Source organism: Bacillus rossius, chromosome 1 (genome assembly GCF_032445375.1).
Source record: "Bacillus rossius redtenbacheri isolate Brsri chromosome 1, Brsri_v3, whole genome shotgun sequence".
NCBI classification, from domain to species: Eukaryota; Metazoa; Arthropoda; class Insecta; order Phasmatodea; family Bacillidae; genus Bacillus; species Bacillus rossius.
Genome location: NC_086330.1, coordinates 205758625 through 205782726, shown reverse-complemented (window position 1 = coordinate 205782726; position 24102 = coordinate 205758625).

The window sequence follows — 24102 nt, the reverse complement described above, 5'->3', positions numbered from 1 at the left end:
CTGTACTTAGCCTATTTAACGAATGAGTAATGGATATTTTTATTCAAGTACCACCTGATTAAAATGCGGAAATTTCTTATTTGGTGTCAGGAATTCACAATACAAACGGAGATCTCTCAATATATTCCAAGATCCACACAATTCACAAAAACCGCATATTTCAAGACCAAGGACAGAAGTTTGAAAGATGTTCTTTTCTCTTCTAGAGCGACTCGTGATGTTACAATCATCCGGTTTTAGTCGATGCTATAGATGTTTATGCAGGCGCGAGGATTCTGTTTCTCGAACAGAGGTATCTGGCGAAGTGGATTGGGAAACTCGTTGTTAGTGAAGTTGAACTTCCCCTCCAAGTCATTGTAGCACTGATTAACATGCTCAGATGCTCACCCGCATCTAACTTGACCAGAATTGCACACTTAAATCATATGTGCTCATCTAAGTATTTACAGATTGACCACCGCATAGTTTTCTTTGATGCAGGTAGGTATTTCGATGTAGGAGCTAGTTCGAAGTGGATCAAGCTTGTTAATGTGTAGTTGTAGTCGCTTAACACCAGACAAAGACCATCCGGACCCCTTTTATAATTAGTATTCTTCCTCTTTACATATCTTAAAGATGTATTCAGTAATGACATCCTCCACTTCACGAACTGCAAGGAGTGGAACATTCGTGGTTTTGAAGGCCCTCTTGTCTTCACTTGTACCCATTGGCTTTTCGCAATTGCACTCAAGCACGATGTAATATTTGAGTGGACCATCCTCTTCAATTTCCTCTAGAAGTTGGCTTATTAGTTTAAACTTGATAGAGTCCAAGTATGTACATGTGTACTTGACAGAACTGGTATTACTTTCTACCACACAAGTCTTCAAGTTACCACAGATTCCCACTTCTGCAATGACGAGGCCGTGGATTTTGGCCAAAACCTACCTCTGTCACCAGCTATGTTCGGCTGGTGCTCGGCTTAGGTATGAATACAAGCTTAAGCGTGGCCATTCTGTGCTTCTTAGTTGATAGTGGATCAGGATCCTTGCACACTTTGGTATGTGCTTTCAACTTACCAGCCCTGGCGAACACTTTAGCATAGTTCCCACTCGAATACATTTTATGGTTAGGGTTGAGACCGCAAGCCATCTTCTCGTGATGTGTGACATGATGGGAGTTTTCGAAGGTTTTGAAGCAGAAGCTACACCAGGTGACTGAAGTCGTGAGGGCAGCACCAGTACATGTTGTAAGATATTCCCGCAATTTATCACTGCGAGCAACCATCTTTCCACACAGATGACACTGCTTGAGGTCATGCTGCTGGTTGCCAGCACACTGACGTTCATAACGGTAGCAGTTATTAGCTGCCGTATAGGTAGCAGGGCAGAAACGTCATTTCTGCATGGTTGATGTCATCACAACAATCGGTAGTCTGTGCTCAATGCACGGAACACGTGAAGGAAGCCCGACGTACGGAGAACTATAACAGAAGTCTTAAGAAAACAATGTAGCTACCCATTACATGATAATGTTTACATACATAACTTCAAACCTACAAACTACAGCTTCAACAAACCAATCCTTAAGTTAGCACTACCTTGCCCGAAAATAATCTTAAAAATCACTAAAATGTTAAAGTACTGTAACTGACAAGTTACACAGAAGTAGTCAAAAAATATTCAAATTCCTGGTAACCAGTAACTTTTACAAATTTTTAAGTACAGAGAAGCATTTAGCTGAAAAATATTCAAAGTCCACACAAAAAATGTTTAAGTACAGAGAAGGAATTAGCTGAAAATATTCAAAGCCCTATATAGTTACATTTTCAAACAAAATATTAAGTACACAGAAGCATTTAGCTCAAAAATATTCAAAGTCCACACAACTCCCTCTCCACACAAATGTTTAAGTACAGAGAAGCATTAAACTGAAAAATATTCAAAAGCCCGCACAGCTACATTTTCACACAATAGTTTTAAGTACACAGAAGAAGGTAGCAGAAAAAAATGTTCAAAGTTCTGATAGCTAACAAAATTATTTTAAAGATCATATAGATATCTATCTACAAAAGGAAAAAAAATGAATACACAGCCTCAAATCCTCTCATTTACACGAAATCAAAAAAATCAACCCACAAACTACAACTAATCATACTACCCCTTAATATAACAAAGAAGCCCCTTGCTTGAAACCAACCAAACCTAAAAATTGTTACAATTTTAGCACAAAACGTAGCTCATGTGCAGGTTTTCATAACTCCTGAGTTTCGGTAGGTCTGTGATGTGTGAAGGGGTATGGGGTAAAAACATGTAGCAACCATGCAACAAGTATGATTAACCTCTATAGCTTGGACCAAGTACAACCACTATTGGCTTTGCCAAATAGATGGGGTCGCGAGGTACTGTCACAATCATGACTCATCTCTCAAAAATGTCTGAGAGCCTGAGCTATCCACAAAAGTCTCAAGCAATTCACGGCATTGTGGACCCATGAGTCTGTCAGCACACAACCATTATCTACACACACAGTTAAACTTCTACATGACAATACCTGACATGGTAAATGTTATAGTTGTGAAAGGAAATAGTTAGAAAAATTGAAATCCAATACTTTTTTGGATTCAGAACATTCACATACATGTGTGAAACTAAGCATGGGACTTGAGCGAAAACATTAGTTGCTCACGAAACATTTTGTGTAAATAACTTCATACCTACAAACCCACATTAAATCCATAATTCATAGTGATAAATTATCAAACCAACCCACAACACCATCAAATTAATCCACACATTAGCATATTGCAGCTACCCCCACCACCCTTTGAATTCAATCTAACATAAAAATCACTCAAATACCACCAATGTATAAATTACAAGTCGAAAAATTATGCATGAGTTCAAGTATGGAGGTGATCTCATCCATATCAGTATAGGCTCCTACACAAAAAGAAACAATTAAATGTATCACCCCGGGCACCAAATCATTTAGACCATCCCAAGACACATATAATATCTCTTATGCTGCCATTATTCTGAAAATCACAAGATTCTTTGTTTTTAACACCAGATACATAGTCATTATCCTCATCATCTTCTCAGATATCATCGACACAGCCATCATCATGATCAACATACTCGTCCAGATTACTGTCATATTTCGTAATCTTGGGCGTCTAAGCTTCTTCTTTGTCTTGAAGCATCCTTTATAAGTGTCCATCCATTCTCAAAGTTCGAAGGCTCTGGATAAATGGGCTGAAACATATTCTCACTATTCACAATAATGATACTTCCACCATCTTCGGTCTTCCTTAAACCTTCCACATCCTTCATTTCAAGTTCTTTGTCGAGATCAGAAGAGCTACGAACATTCATCCCAAGGAATAACATTCATCAGTGAGCATAACTTTACAAGTCTTGCAATGTCTTTTTAAGCTCTCTCTTAGAACAAAATACCTGTCACACCGATCAAAACTTAACCATTTATATAGTTGCTTTTTGACATCATTCCTTCTCAATGTAAAACCCCTGTCACAATAACTACACCAGTGACCTTTTCATGATGTTAATAGCACCGATCCAGAATCCATATTAGTTTCTACGACAAACGTCAGAAGCAACCTGAAAGTTAAACGCAAACACTAAACTTAAATAGAACATTAAAATAAACTATCAGTGAGAGTTAATTCCGAATTTTAAATAATACATGGTTAAGTAGTTCCGCTTCTCACCAACATATTTTGCAACATGCTGATTTAAAGTACGTATTATTTATTTCTAATGAAGTAAACCTTATACAAAGTACATAATATTAGTTAAGTAAACATAAATGTTACCCACATATGACTACAAATGTAGTCAATTCGGCAGCAAATATAACCCATTTTCTCCATCTGTCTACAAATGTAACCCTGTAGCCTATGTATTCCGATCTTCAACCCACTTCGTTTCAGAGTATGATGGGTGTATTCATACTGTTTATAAAGCTATGTTATTATGTAGCATGCAGGATGTATACTTGGTGTTCGCAAGAGAAGTAAGGATTCGATAGGTCTCAAGGGAAAGAAAATCAAATTTGTGTTGTCCTCGTAACAAGCTACCTTTTGCTTATATGTAACGAAATAGTGAATTTTAATCAAGTGTCATCGTTATTTTCATTTGTTTAAACTAACTGAAATTCTCAGCACATAACCAGTCACATGTAGAAATAATAGGACTATGGTGGATTATTACCACAGAATTCACTGAAAAATGCTATGTGAGAATCAATTTTATTTCTAAATAAGGTCACATTCGCCAGTTCTAAGAGAGAACATTATGGAGGATGTATACTTGGTGTTCGCAAGAGAAGTAAGGATTCGATAGGTATCAAGAGAAAATCATCAAATTCTTGTCAAGTAAAAAAGAATAAGCACACGAAAAAAAATTCTGACACAGTAAAGTTGAAGCAAACGTAGAAATCCATCTAAATGTCACGTGAAAAAATAGGAGCACTCAGAGAAAACCATCAGGGAGAAGATGTCGTTTATAAACATCATATATTATAAATTTTTTTAAAAAGTTCAAATTTAATCCTGCAAAGAATTCACAAGCTGACTTGTGCCAGAACTCTCATGTTGCTTAAACAAAGAGTTCACAAGCTGACTTGTGCCAGAACTCTCATGTTGCTTAAGCAAAGAGTTCACAAGCTAACTTGTTCTAGAACTCTCATGTTGCTTAAACAAAGAGTTCACAAGCTGACTTGTGCCAGAACTCTCATGTTGCTTAAGCAAAGAGTTCACAAGCTGACTTGTGCTAGAACTCTCATGTTGCTTAAGCAAAGAGTTCACAAGCTGACTTGTGCTAGAACTCTCATGTTGCTTAAACAAAGAGTTCACAAGCTGACTTGTACCAGAACTCTCATGTTGCTTAAGCAAAGAGTTCACAAGCTGTGGCAGTGGTAGTGATGATGATGATGATGTTATTGATGATGATGAAGATTAGAGGTTGCGTAATCGGATGGATAGTTTGTTTGTCGCAAATATAAATGAAAAGCCATTCCTTTGCATTACAATTATGGTACCATGGTTGTAGGTGTGTGTGTTGTTTCGTTTTATGTGTGTGTAGTTAGTCTTTAATAACATCATGGCTCGGAGACGATTGGCCTATACGCCTGACATTGAATATAAACTGTTTTCATGTGAGTGTAATATATTTATATGTCATTTTGGAGTAGGTACTGTCAGTCTGTTTGTAGAAGTCATATAGGTAGGATGTGTACGAGTATATTAATTAGGACTCGTCAGATAACCTGGTGGCAGTGACGGCAACGGAGAACTTGGTGAATACAGGTACAGGGAATTTTTTTCTAGACCATTTGGGGTGACCCCGACTTTCTAGACTTGACCCGTCTTGTTCCAACATGGCTACCGACTTGTCTCGACTGGTTACACATTGCATTAACTTTTATTGTAATTAATGTTGGGAAATTTGTTTCTGCGATGGCTTATTTTTTTATGTTGGCATTCTTGATGGTTATCAAATGTTTTCATGTGGGAGTAGATAGGAAATGCTGATTCAAGAACAGGCGCAGGATCCAAGATCCGGCGGCTATCTTGGGCCATCTTGGATGACGTCTTCGGCGGCCATTTTGGATGACGTCTTCTAATCCATGCAAATCCATGCTAATCCGTACGCTTATCCGTATGATAATCCATGCTAATCCGTATGCCAATCTATGCCAATCCATATGCCAATCCATGCTAATCCGTATGACAATCCATGCTAATCCGTATGCCTATCTATGCTAATCCGTATGCCAATCCATGCTTATCCATCCGCCATTTTGCATTTCTAGAAATTTCCACCAACTTCGAATCGTGACAGCACTACATAAGATTCGTGATTACAGTTGCAATAGCAATGACTAACCTTTAAAATCATGCAGATGCAAAATACTGAACAATTCAGGTAATACACTAAATTTTCCTGCATATCATGATCAAACAATGAAAGCTTAACATTACTAAATAAAACTCGTGATTACAGTAGCAATAGCAATGACTAACCTTTAAAATCATGCAGATGCAACTTACTGAACAATTCATGCAATACAATAATTCGCTCGATTCACACATACGATCTGAACTATGCCAGAGCGATATCAAGAGCAATTAATACACTGGTCAAAATTTATACCGAAAGAGAGAAGCCTGATACAATTACCGCATCTGACAAAGGTTACAACAAATATTTCAGATGACGACCTAACCTAACCGAACCATGTCATAGATTCACGAACCATCGTTAGTGCAAACTGCAATACAATAAAACAAATATATGACTAACATTACATATTTACGACACCGCGGCGTCGGTAAATGCACCACATATACAGTTACATTATAGCATTTAACTCGCAAAGTTTTATTTAACTCTTTTTACATAGAGTGTGCCATGCACCGACCACTCGTGAACATTTAAAGTTTACCTATAAAATTAATAATACTGGGCAAAGGAAACACAGCCAATCAAAACGACTGAGCGACATTATGAAACAAAATGATTCCTACACGTAAGAAATGTAATGTAATGTAATGACAAAATTTTCAAAGGCAATCCGAAAACCAATTTAGAAAAAACCTAATCCAAAGTTAATCAATCACATACCCCCTTCGTGCTGCCCACACACGTCGGAAACGGCGTACTACCTGCTACCCAATTAGTTACATGTTACCTCGTTCAAACCTGAAATAAGAAGAACGTCAAACAGTCGTTGCAACTACCAGGGAGACCAAACGCTCAAGCGCATGCGCAGAGAGAAGACTGGAGAAGGGGAAAAGGAGGGGATGCAGCACAGACCACCAGGGAGGGGACAATAAGAAGGAGAGGAGGAAGGAGGGAAGATTCTTGTTTGTCGATGACGTCACTCAAATGTCTTCTTGCTGCCGGCACACTGTGACGTCAACAAGCATCTGGATTGTAAATTTAACTAAAAAAATTAAAAAAACTTTTTGAATGTCTAGCGATCATTACGATGAGTCTGATTATTCAGCACTAAAATCTGCGACCTTTCGATAACACTATAACCATCGATCTGGATTCTATATTAGCTTATATATCCAGGTGCATTCAGATATTTAAAAAAAATTGAAACATATTTCCTAAAATAATTCATCAGCGAGAGTTAATTTTCCCTTTTTTGCAAACCATGCATGTACTAGTTTGTTATCATATATACCAACACATGTTAAATCACGAGTGTCGGGCTAAAATTTAATATCTAAAAAGCTTAACGGAGAATTACCGTCTCAAGAATAACTAGAAGCACACTGAGGAAATCCAACACAAATCTTGCACACCTATGCTTTATTCCTAGCACGTCTGTAGGCTAGTTGTAAACTGTTTACATTGATCCCTCTGCGATTCGTGGCTACAGTGTTGTGCCCCAGCTGGTAGGAAGGACGCTCCATAGTCGGGAGTGCGTGGCTCGATACCCGACCCGTCAAGTTTTATGTTATTACAAAAAGTTGTTCACTATGTCTATATATTGAAATATTTCATAGTTGCATTTACTGTAAACGTTACTTCCAAGTGCAATTCCAGTATCGCATGCATTACTGTCTGCGAACCATAATCTCGTAAGCAACCATGCTCAGTCCTCTTTCCCTTGACTGAACCAAATGCCAGTCATGCTCGGGGGACTGTGCCGTGTATTAGGGATTTAGGCACGTTTTATTTAAAAATTTTGTAATCTTAAATATTCTTGGAAATATTTTTTTTTCTCTCATCTTATTTTCTTTACGGCCAGGCCCTCAGCCTCTGTTCTCAGAGGCGAGCTGTTTTTCTTTCCCAGCCTCATGCTAGGCTAGCATTCTGGCTAATATTTCTCCCGCCTCCAGGCACGTCGGAGCCGGTAACTTTATTTCTTCGCGTGACTACCTTTTGCTAAGAGCAGCTTGTGAGGCAGTGCTGAGCCCTGCTAACTCTGTCACGAATCGGTATAAGGTTCACTAGCAGCAAGACACGACAGGAGGATCCCGTGGGCCTTGTGTCCCACAGACCATGCGTTTTTTGAAGCCACCCCCCGCCTGCTCACCCACCCTCTCTTCTCAGAAGTGGCTAGGAGCGACGACCGCTCGAGTGCGTTAACCGAAGTCAAGGCCATCTCAGGCTTGACAGCCGCAGTTACGATTCTGCACCTTAACGACACCTAGCGACGGCTGTGGTAACTAATGCCACTTGTGAGGCGTCGGCAGCGCCGACACTACCGCGCTCGCGCGGAGGTAACGACAACCTCTCTCCCCTCCTTATGTCTCAAGCCGCTAGGTGGCACCACTGGTTACTCCATTAACCCCCTAGCTTGACACTCTCGTCGGTCACTAGTCGATTTATTAGTACTTCCTCTCGCCACCAAAAGATAGCGCCTCAGTCGCGCAGTCACTCCAGTAAGATCTAATTTTTTTATGCCGGACACCTTCGGGTGGGCTCGATAATTTTCGGCTCAGAGCCTACCCCCCCCCCCCCCTCCCATTCTCTAGAGACCCCGCGCTTATGATATCCTGGTGAGATCCCGCTCTGAACTTACTTCGGTGCGCGCCTACTGACTGACTGGTACCGTTTGTATCTGCGATCTTCTACGAATCATCGACATCGTATATTATGTAGTCTTCTCAGACTAAAGGGATGGAGTCCCTAGCTAAAATTATTAACCAGTCAGTAGTTTAGTTGAAAGTAGAGAAACTTAGTATTTTTATATAAATTATTTTTTTAATTAATCATGATGACTTCCGTGGCTACCGCGAATCGTGGTTCGAGTTTGCGGAGACGAGACGCCCTCTCCTGAGCGCCAGGACCAACACCCTGTTTTGGTAAGTCTTGACGTCATCCCCCCCCCTTTTATTTCCCTCTATTGGCCTTTTGCGCCATTTAAGTATACTGTCTGGAAACAGGTCTAATTCTTTGGAATTTGGACTTTTGTTTCAGACAGGGTTCCAAGTTTGGGGCAACCAAAATCCTCTGCCAGAACCTCTGGAGTCGGTTCCTGCGCAGAATCCAACATCATTAGGCCTACTCCCTTGATCACCGTCTACCTACAGCCCCGGGTGATACCCGCATAATTCTATCTTTTTATTCACGAACCCAAGATTAGTGTAACCCAGTTAAGACAGCGGACAGTAAAAAGCAGTTCGAGGAGAAGAAATTTATATTATGTTTTGGGAAGGACTATATGTACAATCTTTAAAGTTACCAATGTTAATTTCATTCTTGTTTTTAAATATTTTAATTTTTGTTATACATTCAGGGCCGGACCTATCGTAAATAACGTTAAGGAATATCATATAATAAGTGTAATTGTGAGTTATGTAAATAAGATCACTTATCAATGAAAAACAGTCTTTACTAAGGAAAATTTAATCTATAAAAAAAAGAACAATGATTAATAAAATAAGGAAGTCTATAGACATAACAGTTGTTTTTATTTATTTAATATATAATAACGATCCTTTTACTCCTAAGTATTTGTAGGGAGTCCCTAAATTTTCTTTGTTTACTCCTAGTGTCGCCTCTGTTGTTGACTTTTATAGTTATTAATTGAGGGCCTCAGTAATCAAAGCTTCCAAATCTTTTAACCTTATTATTTAATTATTCTTTAAGACACTTGGGGTATTACAAAATGGTAGCAGAGCATGGTTACGTCTATAGGCATACCTAATTTGAAAGGTCATACCTAAAATTAAAATTAAAAAAAAAAAATTGAATAAAAATTTTTTTTTATATTTTTTTGTCACTTAGAATCTTTTTGTAGTAAGTAATTTGTGAACTGTCCGCTGATACACGTAGTAGCTAAATTGACCCTTGAATTTTAAAATTATCATAAGTTTTGTGTGTTTACATTTGAGCGCGCACTGTGAGCAGCTGGCTGGCTGCCCGCCCACGCAACTCGGGCCGCGCGCGTGGCTTATCAACAGAGACGTGTCCGCTGGACCAGATACTCCATCCCTCCCCACACCCCTAGTTAAAGGCGCTGCGCGCCAAGGTCAGTCCTGCCGGCTGACGTGACGTTCCTTGTAGGTACCCTGTTGTGCAAGCTAACCTGACAGCTTGTTACACCCGAGTACACTGTTAATTTCCCGACGCGCGTAGTAATAATAATAATAAATTATGAAGGCACATACTTCCCACGCAATAAATCAATTGTTTTAATCATAAGCTAGATTTAAGTGTATACCTAAGTTTAAAGTTTAAGAGATAATTTTAAGAGGGTATTGTTTTGTTTTGTGTAGTACTATGAATCCGGACAGGATGATTACTCCGGAGCTATTACTAGTAGATGAACTAAGTTACGAGTTGCAGTTGCGTAATTTACCAACTACTGGAAATGCGCAAGAGCTGCGAAAAAGGCTTCGAGCCGCAGTACGTGATAAGTTACCTACCTCAGTACATAATCTAAATTTAGAAATACTCGAGGAATTCAACATAGCTTGCTCCAAATTTTACGACATAGCTGCTTTCGTAAGTTATTCAGATGTGGAAGAGAATTTGCCCAATGTAAAGCGACACATTATGCGATTAGAGCATGTCACCAGACGACTGGAAAATCTTGTGATACTTTCCGCAGATGTGCTCAATGGTGTTTATCGAACAGAGCTAAATCGTTGTCTGCAACAGACAAACGCCTTCCAAATTAAATTGAAAGCTAGGGCAGCCCAATTAGAAACTCAACAAGACCTCCGGGCCAACATTGCCCAGGCAGAAAACCTAGGAATGGAAACACTAGGAAATGTAGAGAGTGAAAATCCGGAATTTTCCCAGGAAATAAGGCAACAGGACACACAAGTATCTTTGTGTCAAACAAGGCAGGTTCCACCCATTTCATCAACATCAACATCTCAATCACTCATCACAGTTTCAACCCCTCCCATCCCAGCAGCCACCACTCAAATTCCCTCAGGCATGCATGCTTCTACAGCTCCCATCACCAGTGTCACATTTTCCGGTAACTTGCCTGCAAATCCACATCCTTTAACACAACAAAATTTGTTTTTCCCATTCGCCACAAACCAGCCATATTTTAATCCATAATCCCAGTTTCATTCTTTATTGACATCCGGGCAAGGAACTCCAATCCCTACCATCCCCACCGCGCAAATTGCACATCCTTCACCCCCACCTCCGCCATCAACGCAGAATCAACCAGAAACAACATTACCAGTTACACCAAGGGCGGCTGAGTATAGCTGTTATGGGAAAATTGCCCATCCAGTCGAGAGATTACTTGTTGGTTTTCCAGAAACAAGTGGTCTTGACCCAGATAAATTAATCGAATTCATAAGGCACTTACTTAAAATCAGACAGAAAGGGGGCATTCCTGACAAACAGTTGTTGGAGATAGTTTTTCCCTACACCCAACCACCACTGAGTGAAAGAACGAGTCAAGCAATAGAAAATAGTTACTCTTTTGACAAATACCACGAAGAAATTTTGAATTTTTTTATACCTGCCAGACTTTTGACAAATTACCGTTTGGAATGGTACAACAGGCTACAGCGAAGTAATGAAGCATTGCCGCACTATGTAGCATCAATCAGAGAAGCCGCGGCGGTTCTCAGATTGGGCGTATCAGAGAGCGAAATAGTTAGTTGCATAGTAGACGGACTAAATCAGGCAGAGCGCTCACGCGCTGTTTTTCAGGCTAGGCCACGGAGTTTTGTAGAACTAGATCAACTCTGTATACAGGCCATGAGTTACGAATATGCAGACACTCAGAGAAACAGGTCAGCGAAGTCCGTGGATAAGCATGATTCTCAGGCAGAAACTGCAAATAGTTTTCCATACACGAAACAATAAAATAGCCACCCACAACAGAAAACAAACTACTACAGAAATAATAAGTATAATTCAAACAAGAACATACAACAACAAACACCTTTCTGTAATTATTGCAAGCAAACAGGACATTACATTGAGCAATGTAACCACAAAAATTTCAACAAGGCAAAAAACGCGTAAGGCGGTGGCCAGGCAAATTTCTACCTGGTCCACCTAAAACTTCATCCGAGAGGAATTTTTCAGTGCATAATGTGCATACTAACGAATCACAAAAACAAAACAAAAATCAACAAAGGCATAACACAGGAAAACAAAAACACAAGAAAAATAAACGAAAGAAATACACAGAAAAAGACAGAAAACACAAACAGAAGATTATAACACAGCAAATTAATCATAAAGAAAATTCTGAGAAATTCACAAGAATTTGCAAAACATGTGTTAGCCTGACTAACAAAGGAAAACGTAAGTGTCACAACATTTTCGGTCACGTTCGAACTGTATTACCATACACTAAAGCAATGTTTGGCAAAAATCAAATTATTGGTCTGATTGATACAGGAGCTACTCGTAGTTTTATTTCAGGCGATTTGTTTAGGGAATTACAGAAGAACAAGCAGGTTCTGAAAACAGAAGTCACGGATGTGCGCTGTTTTACTGCAGCGGACGAACCAATTAGTATATCCAAAGTGGCTATAGTGAAAATCAAGATAGAATTATTCACGTGGAATTTCCCTTTTCTTGTGGCAGAAAACTTAGCCACGCAGCTTATTCTAGGCTCCGACTTCATCGCAAAAACAGGTATTTTGATTGATCTACAAGCAGGAAGTTTTGTATTTAAATTTAATAAAAATCTTGTCATATCATTCGTGGAACCTGAAAATAAAAGGTCAGGACAAGTTACTAATGTTTCTACCAACACTGACGAGAGAAATTCTTTGTTCCTGGATCATCTCGAGCCCAGTAAACAAGTTGCTATTCGAGATTTGTGTAATGAATTTTCAGATGTGCTAACTAAGAAATTAGGTCGAACTAACCTAATTGAATATCAAATTGAATTGACTGATACCACGCCAGTCAAAAGTCATCCTTATCAACTTTTAGGTCCTAAAATGGAAATTATGAGAAAACACGTACAGAAAATGTTAGATAATAAGGTAATAGAACCTTCTAATTCTCCTTTCAGTTCACCTGCATTTCTAGTACCCAAGGGCACGGAACAACGTTTCGTCACTGATTATCGAAAACTGAACAAACAGATTAAAATACCGCAAACACCCCTCCCAGATTTGAACTCAGCCTTTCATTGGTTTAGTAAGGCCAGGTATTTCAGTGTGTTCGATCTCAATTCGGCGTACCATCAGATCCCACTCACGCAAGACTCAAAACCTATTACCGCATTTTGCGTACCTTGGAATCTTTACCAGTATAATGTGGTACCTTTTGGCTTGGCCACAGGTGCTCAAGTACTCACACGACTTCTTGAACAAGTAGTAGGAGATTTTAAATTTAAATTTGTTTACAATTATTTGGATGATCTTGTAATTTATTCAGAAAGTTTTGAGGAACACATCCAGCATCTGACTCTTGTCCTTGAAAGACTGCGCAAGGCAGGCCTCACTGTAAATACAAAAAAGGTAAAATTTGCTGCTTCCGAAATATCTTTTCTTGGACATTTGGTATCACACAAAGGTGTTACAATTGATCCAGAACGAACACAGGCGATCAGGGAATTCAAACCACCTGAAGACACAAAGGGCATAGCTCGTTTTATTGGCATGGCTAATTTTTATGCCAAATACATACCAAATTTCGCCGAGCATGCGGCACCTTTGAATGCATTACGTAAGAAAAATACACAATATATTTGGGGTCCTGAACAAGACAAGGCATTTAATTTCTTGAAAGAAGCTATAGCGAATCCACCTGTTCTGCGCATGGCAGATTTTAGTAAACCCTTTATTTTACAAACAGACGCCTCAAGTGTTGCTATAGGGGCGGTATTGTCTCAGGAAATAGATGGTGCCAGGCAACCCATTGCCTTTGCCTCACGTACATTAACTTTTCAGGAAAGGAAAGCATCTTCAGTGTATGAATTGGAATGTTTAGCAGTAGTTTTTGGTATTGATAAATTCCGACAGTTTCTGGAACATAGGGAATTTCTATTGGAAACTGATAATCAGGCACTCGCTTGGCTGTTAGCTCACCCTAAACAATTAGGAAAACTTGGAAGGTGGATCACCAAAATTTCTTCTCTCAAATTTAATATTCAACATATTCGCGGTACTCAAAACATTGTGGCTGACACACTTTCTCGAATGTTCGAGAACCCCTCCGAAACAATATCTCAGGAGGAACCACAGATTTCGTGTCAGGCACTCCTAACCGATTTCCCCTTAGCTTTTCAGGACATACAAACACATCAACAAGCCGACCCATATTTGGCAAAAATAATTGAACAAGTTAAAGCGGGTACAGCTCCGAAATTTTATAAGTTAGCTAAAGGTCTCTTACAAAAACGTACACAACAGTCAAGGCACTTTAAAATTGTTCTTCCACAAAATCTGCGTGATATGATTTTCACATATTACCATAGTTCACCTCTCGGTGCCCATTTAGGTATTTATAAAACCATTCAAGGTATCCGACGCCATTTTATTTGGGAAGGAATGCACCGGGACATTACACAGCGAGTTAAGTTATGTAAGCTATGTGCATTAAGTAAACCTGCACAAAATACACAGTACGGTTTTCTTGCCTCAGAAGTAGCCGAAAGACCTATCCAAAAACTTTTTATTGATTTTGTAGGGCCATTTCCTCGATCCAAATCCGGACACTCTATGCTTCTTGTGGGCATAGATGCTTTTTCGAAATTTGTTTGGCTTATCCCACTCCATAAAGCTACAGCTGACACCACTGTGCGTGCATTACAAAATCATATTTTTAAAACTTCAGGACTGGATAAGGAGACGGAGTTACCTTACCTACCAAAGGAGTTTCTCCTGGTATACGCCCCATACGAGATTAGATACGTGTACAAGTTCCTGCCGGTGTACCTGCAGCTAGACCCAGACATCCAAGACTGTCTACCATGCACCGAGTGCGACAAGGATATGTCGTCCGTGCCCGACACACCGCACATGAAATCGTGGTGCAAGATGCGACGAGATGCGCGGCGGCGGCAGCAGCAGCCTAGATCCTGAGCGCCGTGCCACAGTCGCCATCTAGGTACCACTCCAGCATTTCTGCAGAGCCAGCATCTTAGCCACGTCACTCCAGCCTCGTCGTATGTGTAACTGTGAGTAATGACAATATGACACTCTTTCTTGTCAACGTCCAGTGTCTTACATCCCAAAAGGGGCCTGTAGTGAAGCAACTGTCCGTGACGTCCGTCATTGGCGGTGACGAAGTCAAGACTAGCGAATACATCTTTAAACCGCCGTGTGACTGGACTAAGCTAGACAGATTCTCTCAACGCGAGAACCGACGTCTGACCTATGAAGTGAACGGACTCTCATGGAATGAAGGTGATGTGGACTATGAAAAACTTACATCTGTGCTACGTGATCTCGTCGAGCCGGAAGACGACGTTGTTTACGTCCGTGGTAATGAACAGAAACGTATCGTGAGTGATTTGTGCAGTGTCAATGTAATTGACCTACGTAAACAAGGCAACTGTCCTGGCTTCAAAACACTGTTAAAAATGTACCGAAACCAAATTGAAAAGTGCGATAAATTGTATAATGGTTTCCACTGTGCACATTGTAATAGTCAGTTACTGAAACTGTGGCTCTGTGAACACCCTTAGTACTACAGTGAAGATTAAATATATTTCTGATATTTGAAAATGTTTCCTATGTAAATTTCTGTTGTGTGTGTAGAATGTCGAATCTTATTTGTAAATAAAAAATGATTACCATTGTATTTGTTTTATTCTTTTCACCTTTATATCATTGTATTTCTTTTTGTAAAGACTATTAATTACACTCTTTCTAAAAAAAATTAAAAATATAAAATTAATTTGTACTGTTTTCAGCAATTTTCATTACAAACATACATTATATAAAAAAACAAGGGTATTAGTATTATAGAAATAAAACCAAAGGTCAAAAATTTTACAGATATATATTTTCGTTAACATATACAATTAAATATATTCTTATTTTATTTGACATGTATGCATGTGTGTAGAATCGCAGGGCTCTCTCTCTTCCCAGCAGACCATTCTCGCCCCGCCGTCTCTCCATCTCACCAACTCACGCTGAATCTCTCTCTCTCCATCTCAGCAACTGCTCACCTGCTAAAAACTTGAACAGAATATTAGTATTTTAAACAGAAGGCTTGCATCACTGCTCTCTGCGGGTTTTTTAACGGGCTGGAGACCGACACCGCTAAACAGGCAGGTCACGCACAAGCCCCTTGCCTCCATATGCAATATACATCACATATTTGTCAAGTACTTATGAACAACGTCTCTATTTAGCCGTGGCCCATTACAACGATGCAAGCCTACCAGAAAGAACTAGCATATAATACATTGACACAAAGCACGTGCTTAAACTATCATATGTCACATACAAACGCCGAAATAGACCAGTAACAACGAAGTATCAACGCCGAAATCTTGCATGCCAACGACTGTGGAACCCAGCGACGTAACAGTCCAGCGTTGACACACAACGCCGAAATCTTGCATGCCAACGACTGTGGAACCCAGCGACGTAACAGTCCAGCGTTGACACACAACGCCGAAATCTTGCATGCCAACGACTGTGGAACCCAGCGACGTAACAGTCCAGCGTTGACACACAACGCCGAAATCTTGCATGCCAACGACTGTGGAACCCAGCGGCGTAACAGCCCAGAGTTGACACACACAACGCCGAAATCTTGCATGTCATCGACTGCGGAACCCAGCGGCGTAACAGTCCAACGTTGACACCAGCATCACGACACCATCGATGTTAGGAGCCCATCGTCTTGACACCAACGTCGTAAGGAGCCCATCGATGCATAAAAAAAAACGCATCGGTGTAAAAAAAAAGCATCAGTGTAAAACGCATGAGTGTAAAAAAATACGTATTGCACCAAAACCAACGAGGATGCAAAACACCACCACTTCCAACCCAACCAACCAACCAACCAAGAAAAAACTCAGCACCACAAATCAACGTAGGTGCATAAAACCACCACCTCCATCCCAACCAAGAGAGCGCAGCACCACAAAACAACGAGGATGCAAAACACCACCACTTCCAACCCAACCAACCAAGAGAGCGCAGCACCACAAAACAACGAGGATGCAAAACACCACCACCTCCATCCCAACCAACCAACCAAGAAAAAACGTAGCACCACAAATCAAGGTAGGTGCATAAAACCACCACCACTTCCATCCCAACCAACCAAGAAAATGCTTGCACCACAAAACAACGAGGATGCAAAACACCACCACTTCCCACCCAACCAACCAACCAAAAAACGTAGCACCACAAAAACATCGTAGGTGCATAAAACCACCACTTCCAACCCAACCAACCAACCAAAAAACGTAGCACCACAAACAACGATGATACAAAACACCACCACTTCCAACCCAACCAACCAACCAAGAAAAAACGTAGCACCACAAATTAACACAGGTGCATAAAACCAACACATCCAACCCAACCACCCAACCAAGAAAATGCTTGCACCACAATACAACGAGGATGCATGAAAAAAACAAGGTAAAATAGCACCTGAAAACCAAAAAATCCAGGTGCAAAACAAAAATAAACAAAAAAAGAGCACCACGAAACAGTGTGTGGGTGTAACATAATTACAACGAGCGGACTCAGGAAACCAACGATGAAAAATCCAACGGTGAAGGCTATGTACACCAAATCATCAGAGACATGGGTGGCTACCAAGTGGCAAACACTAGTCCCACACTCGTACATTGCGGTTCATATTCCTGAAGGGCCTTCTCGGCTAACGTAGCGGCTCGGGGCCCACGAAGTCCCCACCGTGCTTCACCCCTACAGAGAATACTGCGCGAACCTACGAGCATAGTCACCAGTTTCAACATTTCATGTTATAAGTTTTTTTTTCTTGTAAAAAAAAAAATTGTACTATTTTGCAGACATATTTATCAGGTATAACTATTGAGCTACAATAGCATTATCCATTGTACCCAAATGGTAACGTATGAATTCCGTCATCGCATATTATGCGTTTATCGTCGTGCCAACTAAGTGCCAATTTATTCATAGTTTCTGTGTATAATACCATTTGGTGCGACCTTATGGACCGGACTTGCGCACGCTTTGTTGTGTGGTGTTCCAGGACTTCAAGAAAATCTTCAAACGTAATTTTGTTCTTCACCACACATTTCTGAATTCCTTTAGCTCTCTTGGATATATTATCGTTATATTTATATGTATATAATTTTTCTCTGAGGCCGACAAACTCCTCCATCGCCACCCCATTGCACTCATCTTTGAATTTGCCCACCACCTTTTTATTGGTGGGCGAGTAGCAGGGGTGGTCAATGGGATACGCGCTCGTGTCAAACACGCTCATGAGCGCAGAGTCGTCGGCCAGGTCCTGATAAAAGTCGTGCGTCTTGATTTCATAGATGAAACTGTCCGTATCCATGTACACCAGCGTGATGTTGTCCTTATATTTTACCTTCATGATGTCGTAATGAAAATTGTACATGAGCGTTTTGGACAACTCCAGGACGGCTAAACCAGCATATACAGGGCGGTCAAAGAGGATACTCTCATGCTGGAGTTTGATCAGAACCAAGTTTTCATCGAGAACTGTCCTGTCCTGGAACGCTGGCTTTGCCACTACTTTCCGTAGCCTCTTCTCGCTGCATACGAGTTCCATCCGCTGCCTCTTCCTCTTTTGTTCTAATAATTTACCAAAACATGCATTGTTTGCCAGTTTAAAAAATTCTTTTTCGAATTCATTGGAAGCATTCTGTCTCATAATCGTATTTTTTATAATGAAGGGCTTCATCCACGCACGCTGCTCAAATTCCAGAACTCGGTGTACTTTTGTGATTCGCAGTCCGTGCTGGAGAGCCTGCTTCAGGTTTCTATAATGCACTATGTAATTACTCTTTTTCTCCAGCGTCGTCATTAATTTAGGCTGACGCGAGCCGGGCGGGCACTTGTTGACGGGCAGGAACGGCAGGTCCTTGTGCTCGTCATGCAGGGCGGATGGGTACTCAACATCCACTTGTAGGATGTACCCCATCCGCCCCTCGTCAGGTATGGTCATGACGTCAATGTCCGTGCCCGCCCACCTGAAGCCGCTGGCGGGAAGAGGCAGAGACATGGCCCATCCATAGAGGTTGTTGGCGTCCAGGTACATGACGTGGGTTGATGACTGGCTGGGATCGTAGGTGCGGGGAAGGCAGACGTTGTTGGCCTTACAGTGGCGCTTGACCACTTGAGCAACCCCGCCCCTGATCCCAGCTTCGACGAACATGTGCATGTCGTAGTCTGTCATCAACTCCAGCTGTACCTTCGTATGCTTTAGCATTGCGTCGAACGTGAACCCTGGCGCGCTGACGTAGTGGCTGCAGTCGATGCCGTAGGTCTTGAGGCATAGCTGTCGAAAGTTTTCGAACACATCCGTCAGCAGCAGCACGTCCGTCTTGAGGTAGACGTCGCTGTATTCGCCCAGGGTCACGCAGCCGAACTCGCTCCACACTGCCTGCGCATGTCTGTATTCTGCATCGCTTATATGGCTGTCATTTAATATATTGAAAAACTTCTCTTTCGCAGGCAGTTGTAGCTCGTCAAGTTTTTCCCAGCAGGTCACATAGTCGTAGGGGAACACACCCTTTCTTGTTACAAGATTCAATTCATTTTGGGTGAAGAATTTTGATGTTTCAACGAATTTGTCGGCTGGCAGGTACGACGCGAGGGACGCCAAATATCGTGCCATGAACCTGAATGTATCGATAAACTTCACGGAGAATTTGTTGCCCAGATTCTTAGAGAATGTAATCATTTTCTCCTGCGTGTGGGGAATAATAAATATTTCTTTGTTGTCGTAGCCCAGTTTCTTGATTATAAACTTCTCGTCGTAGCTGAGGTTGTGGAAGTACACAACAAGCTTCTTTGGCCGCCTGCGCAGGAGATTGCAGCTGTTGCAGGCGGCACCAAGGTACTTACCACTAAAATGGTCGTGGTCTGTGACCTTGCGGTTGTCGGATGTGAAGACCTTGTTGCAGTAGCAGCACTTATGGGCTGCGACGAAGCTGACATATTCTTGTGTCGTCAGCGACATCATTGGCAGGCTTGTCTCGTATATATCTTTCACCTTTTTACCAATGTCAACAATGGTCTCCACGAATTTCGCCTCAGCATCGGGACCCCTGTACAGAATTGGCTCCTTTGGCAGCGAGGTGGTGAGTGTGGCTGGGATTATATCGTTGTCGACTTTCACATATATACAATAACTGTATGCCTCATGTTTCTGGTAGGCCTGTGTGCTACATTGCTGGGGGTCCGGCTGGCATGATGAGATGGGCACGAGCATTGCCTCAAAGTCTGCGTAAACTACGATGGGCATCTTTGACATGTTGTGGTAGTTCTTGAACTCCAGAACAGGTGGCTTGCCATTCTTTTCTGGCTTCGGCATCTCGACGCGCACGGGAGCATGGGTGCTGCAGAATTTCTTGTGCGCGTCGAGACACTGCTGTCCTGTCAGTCCTGAATCCCGTGGCAAATCGTGATAGTACGTGAAGCATCTCTTACACACATGAATTTTTTCTTTGTGGGCGGTGATTTGGGGCCTGACGAGTCTTGAGAAATTTTTTATGTAACAAAAGTGCGAGTTCTTATCTTCGGACGTTAGCAACAGGAGGTCGAAATGGTTTTGCTTTTCTTCCTTCCCCACACGCACTGGCGCGATCTTGTCGTTCTCATAGATGCTGTATATGTTGACAGACACTTCGTGATTGTTCCTCTCAAACACTTTGATTTGGTGGAGGGGGGTGGGGAACTCAAGCCCTGAAAAATCAAATTTACCTTCCAGGTCGTGATACCTCTTGTCGACTCGGTTGACACGTTCCCCCTCCACGTACCGCGCCAGTATGGCCCACTTGAAACACTCGTTATCTTCCAGGTTCATGGGATTTAAACATGCTTCACGGTTCTTGATTGTGGATGGTAGGTCAATGTAGAAGGAGACTCGCAGTGGTACTAACTTGTTGAAACGTAGCTGAATTTTTTTTACTGAAGACAGAGTCCACCCCGAGCCTTTGCTGACATATTCGTCTTCCTCCCTACATATTTTCTCAATGCATTCCGTTACTGCCTCATCAATGTCGCTCTCTTCATAGATGGGTATATTCCTTGTCTTGAATGCCCTCTTGTCTACACCTTCATCGAAGGGAGCGGGCTTGGCATAATCACATTCAAGCCATACATTGAACTTTACTGGGCCATTTTCACGTAATTCCTGGGTAATGCGATCGATCAAATTATTTTTCATTTCGCCCAGGTACGTGCAAATATCTTTGGTCGCACCAATGTTGACTGCCACTAACGTTTTCAAATTTCTGCAGAACCAGTCTCCGCCTCAACAAACCCGGAACCGCCTGCCTCCAAGTCTACCTGAGCCTGGTCAGGCGCTTGCGCCTCCAAGTCTACTCGAGCCTGGTAGGGCACACTCGCCACGTATTGCGGACGAGTGCTGGGGCCGGGCTGTTGCAGGCCAGAGGGCTCGTTCGTGCGCCGTCTCTTAGCGGCCTGAGGAGCCAGCCCCTTGCACGTCTTGCTGTGCACAAACAACGTATCTTTACATGTGAATTCACCCTGGCACTTTACGCATTTATAACTAATACGACCAGGATTGAACAGGCACTGGCTCTTTTCGTGGCGTCTGGCATCACGGCTATATTTGAAATGTTGCCCGCAGTGAATGCACCTCGAGCCTGAGCTTTGCTCGACGGTTCCCCCACAAGTTCGAATGTGGCGGGCCAAACTGTCCTTGCGGCTTATTTTCTTACCACAGATATGACATTGGCTGGTGGTAGTACAGCCGGGATTCGCCTGGCACGCACGCTCATGTCGTCTAGCATTTTGAGTATTTGTAAAGAACTTGCCACAGTATGCACACCCATTCCCTGGTGACGGTGCACATACCTGAGATGACACATGCTGGCTTGTCCCCGAGGTCGAGGGCTGAAGGGCTCCGGAGGCGGGCTGGCCGGCTCCCGAGGTCGAGGGCTGGCCGGCTTCCAAGGGAACACCAGACGCGGTCCTCTTCATGATGTAGTCTGTAACACCAACGGAAAAATTATAGCAACAAGAACATCATAATTATCACACACACACACACCAACATGCACACACAATTTCAAACATAAATGCACACACACACACAAACACACAAACAAACACACAAACACACACACAAACACACAAACACACAAACAAATACACGTGCATAAATACAACCACACCTACACACAAACAAAATACACTTGCATAAAGACAGCTACACGCACGTACAAACACACACGCACACACAAAACATCAGAAACAAGCACACACGCATGAAAAAAAATTAAAATCAACTTACCAGAAGAACATAGGAACGACTCTGTGTGTACTGCACGCACGCACAACGAGGAGGGCTGGAACGCCGCACAGCACACAGGAACCTGTAACATAGAAAAGAGACCACCTGGCTTAGCACTCGAAATTTTTTTTTTCAAGACAACGCAAAGACACTGATGTCAATATTTTATGTTTTATGTACTGACCGGAAACGTGGCAGAACCGCACAGAACTCCAGAGGGCAGACAGGCGTTCTCCAAGCGGATCACACTGGGGAGTAGCTCGACGCAAGGAGAAGCACTGAATACCTGCAACACATACAATATTTTTTTTACGTAAATGTACTCCTTTTTTTTTTATTTATGTGAAAATATATTTCTGTATTTAGTTGTGATTAGATATTCTGTATTTTATTAAGTATAAAAAAAATCTATTTTTTCTTTTTATGAAACAAAATATTTTATTTCTATTTTTTTTATGAAACAAATTTATTTTTTTCTATTTGATTATGATAGCAAGTGCGCGTGCATCTGTTATTTTTTTTTTTTTTGGGCCAGGTGAGGGGGGCAGGCAGGACGACTTGAGCGCTCCATGCGGCGGTGCGCGGTAACTAGCCAGACGTAAGCCGCACGGCACGGCGGAAACATCGCTCCGTGCACCACGGGTGTAGGCTGAAGCAGGGTGGGGGGAGAGCACTGCCCCGTCGGTAGGACACGGGTGTGCACGACATCCATCTTGTTGCAAGCTAAGACGTTCATGCATGAATAATAACTAGCATGTATGCCAGGGGAAAAAATATTATTCCGAGATGTAATATACTGCAACTGATGGCTCTAATAATTTCGACTAGAAAAACAAAAATTGTAATAATCGAGACTGTAAAATATTAATACAGAACCTAACGCAGACGTAACATCTAAAACAGTTCCACTCGCACACATCATCTAAACAGTACCAATCATGGACGTGAAAAAGAATAAACACACTCGAAAAATTACGAGACGGAAATTGTATTAATTTCTTAAAATTTTTTGGAAAACAGACGGTTACTACTCCTCGTGCGTACGCCTTGCTTCTTTCTTTATTATTATTGTTTCTACTCTCTCTCTGCCGGCCGGCTGGCCGGGGAGCCGGCGGGCGTCACGTCAGCCGTGCGCGCTCGCTCGGGTGTTATCACCACGTCACGTACTAGCTGGCTCAGCAACGGCCTTCACCCAGTGGCCAGCTGTTAGGCTTGCTGACTGAGTGGAGGACGCAGCGGAGGCGTACACACACGCGAGACCGTAATGTAAAAGTTAAAAAATTTCAAAGTTGAAAAATGTTCGGAAAAATTTCAAAGTTAAAATTTACGAAAAAATTTCAAAGTTGAAACGTTCGGAAATATTTCAAAGTTAAAATTTACAAAAATATTTCAAAGTTGAAAATGTACGGAAAAATTTCAAAGTTAGAATTTACGAAAAAATTTCAAAGTTGAAAACGTTCGGAAAAATTTCAAAGTTAAAATTTACGAAAAAATTTCAAAGTTAAAATTTACGTCAAAATTTTCAAAGTTAAAATTTACGGAGAAGTTGTACTTACCAAGCTGCTGGAGTTGTAGAGACGGGAAGTAAAGCTGGAGAACTCGAACGCGATCATGCGGTGACGGCGGCAAGACCAAAAGTGAAGCCTCCCCGACGTCTCACACGCCATTTTATAGGTAAATTCCCCCCCTTGGTCACAGGTCCCAGCCAATCAGGTCCCGC